Raw genomic sequence first — 7,900 nt, forward strand, 5'->3', positions numbered from 1 at the left:
TTCAAAACAGCCCTATCCAGAAGGGAATCACCACATATCCTGATTCGAAACCTGAGTTCCCAAAAACCTCATACCTAGGGATAAATTGCTCTGGGACTTCAAGTACACTTGAAAGGTAGTATAGGTCTTCAGGACTGCAACTCTTAGGCAAGCCCTAGTGTTGAAATGGGCCCAGAGAAAGTGGGTGGAGGGGTACATGATCTACTGAGACTCCAGCTGAAGTGTCTAATGAAATGCTGGCATCATTCCTACCATAACCATAGGCTACACAGCTTGTAGCTCCAAAAGAGACCGTATTTCCATTTGAGGAGAGGAGAGGAAACAGTGGGGAGGACTCCATCTTTTAACTTAGATATCAGTCAACCACAGCAGGATAGGACACTGGTCAGAGTCATGAGGCCTTTGTTCCAGGCCCTAGCTCCTGGATGGCATTATTAGACACACCCCAAACCAGAAGGGAACCCACTGCCTTGAAAGGAAGAACCCAATCATGGCAGCTTTTGTCAACTTCTAACAGAAGAGCCCTTGGGCCCTGAATAACCAATAGTAATACCCAGGTACTAAGTCAAGGGCTTTGGATAATCCTTTGAGATGAACTGGGTTCCAATGAGACACAGCACATTACCAGCTGTGGTGGCTATGTGGCAAAAATTTTCTGCTTGTGAAAAGCAGAGGAAGAAGTAAAGGGGACTTTGCCTTACACCTTAGGTACCAGCATAGACACAGGGGTATAGTACCACATAGGCTCTTGAGGTCCTGATTCCAGGATGTGACTTTGAGATGACATTTCTAAACCTGCCATGGGCCAGAGGTGAGCCCAATTCCCTGATAGGTGAGTCCCAGGCCAGGCAGCATTCATGAAAAACTGACATAAGAGACACTGAACTTTAAGGGAACAATGATGATAGTCTAGCAGTACTCCATGTGGCATGTGGTGATATAGAGGCTATGGTGTAAGGCTCCTCTGCATTTGAAAATGAGAGAGAAGAGTGAAAAGGACTGCATCTTGTGGTTTGTGGACCAGATAGGTTGCAATAAAGTAGAGCATCAAGTAGACATCTAGATTTCTAAGGTCTTTTACTCTAGTCTCTGACTACTGGAAGGCACCTTTGGACCCATCAAGGGACTGAAGAAAATCACTGCCCTGAAGGAAAAGATACAGGCTTCAGTGAATTTGCCACCGGCTAATTTTAGAACCCCAGAGTTTTCAGCAAACATAGTCAGTAGCCAGCAGATTGTTACAGCAGACCTTGAGCAAGACACAGGTGCTGGGTTAGCTTCAGTTCTTACCCAGTGCAGTCATAGTTGTCGTGGCCACAGGGTTGCTTATGTCACTTCACCCACAAAGTTAAGTGTCTCAGAACAGAGACAGAATCCATTTGGTTGAGAGAAAGTAAAAGAAGAAAACAAGAGTCTGCCTGGTTATCCAGAGAATTAAGGTGGTTTTGTCCAAGATCATTAAAGTAGTATCTTTATGAATTTTCAAAAACCACAGCCTTACTGGGCTCAGGGTCCCCCCTAAAGCAGATGCAGCTTAGATAGCAACATCCAAGTCTTTTGAAATATCTAGAAAACCTTCCAAAGAAGAATGGTTACAAAAAAGCACAGACAGTGGAGACTAAAATTAATATCTAGTTCCTCAATGTGCAGACACTAAAGAACATCTACTAGCATCTACAACATCAAAGAAAACATGATCTCATCAAGTGAGTTAAATAAAGCACCAGGACCAATCCCTGAGAAACAGAGATATGTGATCTTTCAGACAGATAATTCAAAATATCCATGCTCAGAAAACAAACAGAAAACAAAAACAAAAAAAAAGTAACACAGAGAAGAAATTCAGAATTACATCAAATAAATTTAACAAAGTGAAGGAAATAATTTAAAAGAACAAGATATAAATTGCAATTGACATACTGAAGAATGCATCATGATCCTTTAATGGCAGAAGGGATCAAATAGAAGAAATAATTAATGAACCTGAAAACAATTTATTTGAAAATACACAGTTAAGAGGAGACAAAGAAATAAAATAATAAAAAGGAATGAAATGCACCTACAGGACCTGGAAAATAGCCTCAAAAGGGCAAATCTAAGAATTATTGGCCTTATAGAAGAGGTGGAGAAAGATATAAGGAGAGAAAGTTATTCAAAGGGATAATAACAGAGAAAGTTCCAAACCTAAAGGAAGATATCTATATCGAAGTATAACATGTGTTTAGAACATCAATCAGACTTACCCTAATGAATACTAGCTTAAGGAATTTAAGAATCAAAGTCCCAAAGATCAAGGACAAAGAAAGATTTCTAAAAGCAGCAAGAGAAAAGAAACAAATAACATACGATGGAGCTCTCATACATTTGGCAACAGACTTTTCTGTGGAAACCATACAGACCAGGAGAGAGTGGCATGAAATATTTAAAGTGGTGAAGAAAAAAAATTACTCTAGAATAGTGTATCAGATGAAAATGCCCTTCAAACATGAAGGAGAAATAAAAACTTTCCCAGACAAGTACAAGTTTAGGGATTTTATCAACACTAGACCTTTTCCACAAGAAATGCTAAAGGGAGTACTTCAATCAGAAGGAAAAGGAAATTAAACAGCAATAAGAAATCATTTGAAAGTGAAAAACTAACTGCCAGCAGTAGGGCCACAGAAAATCTCAAAATGTTATAACACTGTAACTTCAGTGTATGAATTATCCTTATTCTAAGTGAAAAGACTGAATGATGAACCAATCAAAAATAATAACTACAATAACTTTTCAGGGCATAATGCTATAACATAAATAGAAACAAAAAAAGTAGAAAGATGGGACACAAAGTTGAGGCATTGAGTTTTGATTAGACTTGTTTTTGCTTTTTTGTTCATGCAATGAGTGTTAAGTTGTCATCAGGTTAAAACAATGGGTAAAAGATAGTATTTACAAGCCTCATGGGAACCAGAAACCAAATAACATATGATAGATACACACACACAATAAAAAGCTAGAAACTAAATAATGTCACTTGAAAAAAAAAAAACCCTTCACTATACGAAGATAGATAAGAAAACAAAAAAGAGAATACAGTACCATTCCTTCTGAAACCACTCCAAACAATATGAAAAGAGGGAATCGTCCCTAAATCATTTTATGAGACCAACATCATCCTGATACCAAAACCTGGCAGAGACACAACCAAAAAAGAAAATTTCAGGCCAATATCCATGATGAACATAGATAAAAAATAAATTCTCAATAAAATACTGGCAAATCGAATTCAACAGCACATCAAAAAGCTAATTCATCACAATCAAGTCGGCTTCATCCTGGAAATGCAAGGCTGGTTCAACATATGCAAATCCATAAACGTTATCCATAACATAAACAGAACTAAAGACAAAAAACATATGATTATCTCAATAGATGTACAGAAGGCCTTCGACAAAATTCAACAGCCTTTTATGCTAAAAACTCAATAAGCTAGGTATCAATGGACCGTATCTTAAAATAATAAAGACATTGATTACAAACCCACAGCCAATATCATACTGAATAGGCAAAAACCGGTAGCATTCCCTCTGAAAACTGGCACTAAAAAAGTGGTATCCTCTCTCACCATTCCTATTGAACATAGTATTGGAAGTTTTAGCCAGAGCAATAGTCAAGAAAAAGAAATAAAGAGTATTCAATTAGGAAAAGAGGAAGTCAAATTGTCTCTATTTGCAGATGACATGATTGTATATTTTGAAGACGCCATTATCTCAGCCCAGAATCTCCTTAAAATGATAAACACATTCAGCAAAGTCTCAGGATACAAAATCAATGTGCAAAAATTACAAGCATTCCTATACACCAATAACAGACTTAAAGAGAGCCAAATCAAGAGTGAACTCTCATTCACAATTGCTGCAAAGGGAATAAAATACCTAGGAATACAACTAACAAAGGATGTAAAGGACCTATTTAAAGAGAACTATGAACCACTGCTCAAGGAAATAAGAGAGGGCACAAACAGATGGAAAAACATTCCGTGCTCATGGATAGGGATAATCAATATTGTGAAAATGGCCTTGCTGCCCAAAGTAATTTATAGAATCAATGCTATTCCCATCAAGCTACGAAGAACTGGAATAAAAAACACCTTAAACTTCATATGGAACCAAAAGAGAGCCCTCATAGCCAAGACAATCCTAAGCAAAAAGAACAAAGAGGATACATCATGCTACCTGACTTCAAAGTTTACTATGAGGCTACAGTAATCAAAACAGCATGGTACTGGTACCAAAACAGAGATATAGACCAATGGAACAGGACAGAGGCCTTGGAAGTGATGCCACACATCTACAACCATCTGATCTTTGACAAACCTCACAAAAACAAGCAATGGGGAAAGGATTCCCTGTTTAATAAGTGGTGTTGTGAAAACCGGCTAGCCATGTGAAGAAAGCAGAAACTGGACTCCTTCCTGACACCTTACATTAAAATTAACTCCAGATGAATTAAAGATTTAAACATAAGACCTAACACCATAAAAACCGTAGAAGAAAACCTAGGCAGTACCATTCAGGACATAGGCATAGACAAGGACTTCATGACTAAAACACCAAAAGCAATGGTAACAAAAGCCAAAATAGACAAATGGGATATATAATTAAACTTAAGAGCTTCTGCACAGCAAAAGAAACTATCATTAGAGTGAACCAGCAACCAACAGAATGGGAAAATATTTTTGCAATCTACCCATCTGGCAAAGAGCTAACACCCAGAATCTATAAAGAACTAAAACAGATTTACAAGAAAAAAACAAACAATCCCATCCAAAATTGGGCATAGGCTATGAACATACACTTTTCAAAAGAAGACATTTATGTGACCAACAAACATATGAAAAAATGCTCATCATCACTGGTCATTAAAGAAAAGCAAATCAAAACCACATTGAGATACCATCTCATGCCAGTTAGAATGGCAATCATTAAAAAATCTAGAGATGACAGATGCTGGAGTGGATGTGGAGAAATAGGTACACTTTTACACTGCTGGTGGGAGTGTAAACGACTTCAACCATTATGGAAGACTGTGTGGTGATTCCTCAAGGATCTAGAACTAGAAATATCATTTGACCCAACAATCCCATTATTGGGTATATACCCAGGATTATAAATTTTTCTATTATAAAGACACATGCACATGTATGTTCATTGAAGCACTGTTTACAATAGCAAAGATTAAGATCAACCCAAATGCCCATCAATGACAGACTGGATAAAGAAAATGGGCACATATCCATGATGGAATACTATGCAGCTATAAAAAAGGATAAGTTCATGTCCTTTGCAGGGACATGGATAAAGCTGGCAACCATCATTCTCAGCAAACTGACACAAGAACAGAAAACCAAACACTGTATGTCCTCACTCATAAGTGGATATTGAACAATGAGAACACATGGACACAGGGAGGGGAGCATCATACACTTGGGTCTGTTGGGGGTTGGGGGGCCAGGGGAGGGATAGTAGGGGGTGGGGAGATTGGGGAGGGATAACATTAGGAGAAATAATGGGGGGATGGATGCAGCAAATCACCATGGCATATATATACTTATGTAACAATCCTGCACGATCTGCACATGTACTCCAGAACTTAAAGTATAATAAAAATTTTATAAAAGAGAATATCACGCCCCCACACACACCAGAAAACAACTAACAAAATGGCAGCAATAAGTCCTTAGTTACCAATAGTAATATTGAATCTTAATGAACTAAAATCTCTAATCACAAGAAAGAGAATGGCTAAATGCATTAAAAAAGAAAAGACCCATGGACCTGTTGCCTACAAGAAACACACTTCACCTATAAAAACAAACATAAAGTCAAAATAAAGGGATGCAGAAAAACATTCCTTTCCAATGGAAGTTAAAAAGAACAGTAATTGCTATGCTTATATCAGACAAAATAGATTTCAAAACACAAACTACACAAAGAGACAAAGCCCATCACTATCTAATGATTAACGGGTCAATTCAGCAAGAAGATATAACAGTTTTACATATGTATGAACCCAACTCTGGAGCACCCAGATATATAAAGAAACCATTATTAGAACTAAAGGAGTGATAGGCTCCAATACAAAAATAGCTGGAGACTTCAAACCTCCAATTAAAAATTGAGCAAATTCTACAGCAGAAAATCAACAAAGAAACATCAGAATTAATCTGCACTCTAAACCAAATAGATCTAATAGACATTTACAGAACATTTCATGCAATGACTGCAGAATACACACTATTTTGTTCTCAGCATGTGGGTTATTCTCAAGGACAGACCCTATATTATATCTGAAACAAGTCTTAAAACACTCAAAAAAATTAAAATAACATAAAGCATCTTATATTAGTTATATATAAATTATAATATATTGATTCTTTTAAATTATTTTCTTCATTTTGGTAAATTTATCTGATAGAAATCTAAATTTCTTTTCTGTGTATTTAAACGGTCTCCAAAATGAAATAAAAATATAAATAAAGAGAAGAAATTTGGAAATTATACAAATACATGGAAATTAAGTAATATGGCCCTGAATAACTAGTGGGTCAATTAATAAATCAAGAAAGAAATTGAGAAAAGGTTTGAAACAAATATTAACAGAAAGAAAACACACCAAAACCTATAGGATACAGCAAAGGCAGTACTACGAGGAAAGTTTATAGCTGTAAGTGCCTACATCAAAAAAGAGAAAATGCTTGTTATAAACAACAATACATCTTAAAGAAATCAAAAAGTAAGAGCAAACAAACCCAAAATTAGTAGAAGAAAAGAAATAATAAACACCAGGGAAGAAATCAAAGAAATTAAAATGAAGAAAACAATACAAAAGATAATGAAATGAAAAGTTGATTTTCTAAAAACTTAAAATTGACAAATTTTTAGCCAAAGTAAGAAGAGAGACACAATTAAATAAAATAAGAAATACAAAAGGAAGCATTACACCTGACACAGCAGATGTTCAAAGGTCCATTAGTGGCTACTATGAGCAACTATATGCCAATAAATTGGAAAATCTAGAAGAATTGGAAAAATTCCTATACACTTACAATATACCAAGATAAAACCAGGAAGAAATCCAAAACTTAAAGAGATCAATAACCAGTAATGAGATTGGAGGCTTAATAGAGATTCTTCCAGTAAAGAAAAGCCTGGGACCTAAAGACTTCACTGATGAATTTACCAAACATTTAAAGAAGAACTAACACCAATTCTGCTGAAACTATTCTAAACTATGGAGAATAAAATATTTTCAGAGATATTCTCCAAGGCCAGTATTACCCTAATACCAAAACCAGACAAACACACTTCAAAAATAAACACAGACCAATATCTGTAATGCATATTGATGCAAAAATTCTCAACCAAATATTAGCAAAATGAATTCAACAATAAATTAGAAAGATCATTTATTATGATCAGTGAGATTAGCCCCTGGGATGCAAGGATAACTCAACATATGCAAATTAATCAATGTTATACATCATATAAACAGATTGAAGGACAAAAACCATATGATCATTTCAATTGATGATGAAAAAGCATTTATTAAAATTCAACATGCCTTCATGAGGAAAACCCTTAAGTAACTGGGGATAGAAGGAACATATGTCAACATAATAAAAGCCATAAACCACAGGTCTGAATCTAGTATACTGAATGGGGAAAAACTGAAAGACTTTCCTCTAGTAGCTGGAACATGACAAGGATGCCCACTTTCCCCACTGTCCTTCAACCTAAAACTGGAGGTCCTAGCTAGAGCAGTCAGACAAGAGAATTAAATAAAGAATACTTTTTAAAAAGTCAAATTATCCTTATTTGCAGATGATATGACCTTCTATTTGGCAATATCTAAAGATGCC

Source organism: Aotus nancymaae, unplaced genomic scaffold (assembly GCF_030222135.1).
Source record: "Aotus nancymaae isolate 86718 unplaced genomic scaffold, 86718_ANA_hifiasm-v0.15.2.pri h1tg000073l, whole genome shotgun sequence".
NCBI lineage: Eukaryota > Metazoa > Chordata > Mammalia > Primates > Aotidae > Aotus > Aotus nancymaae.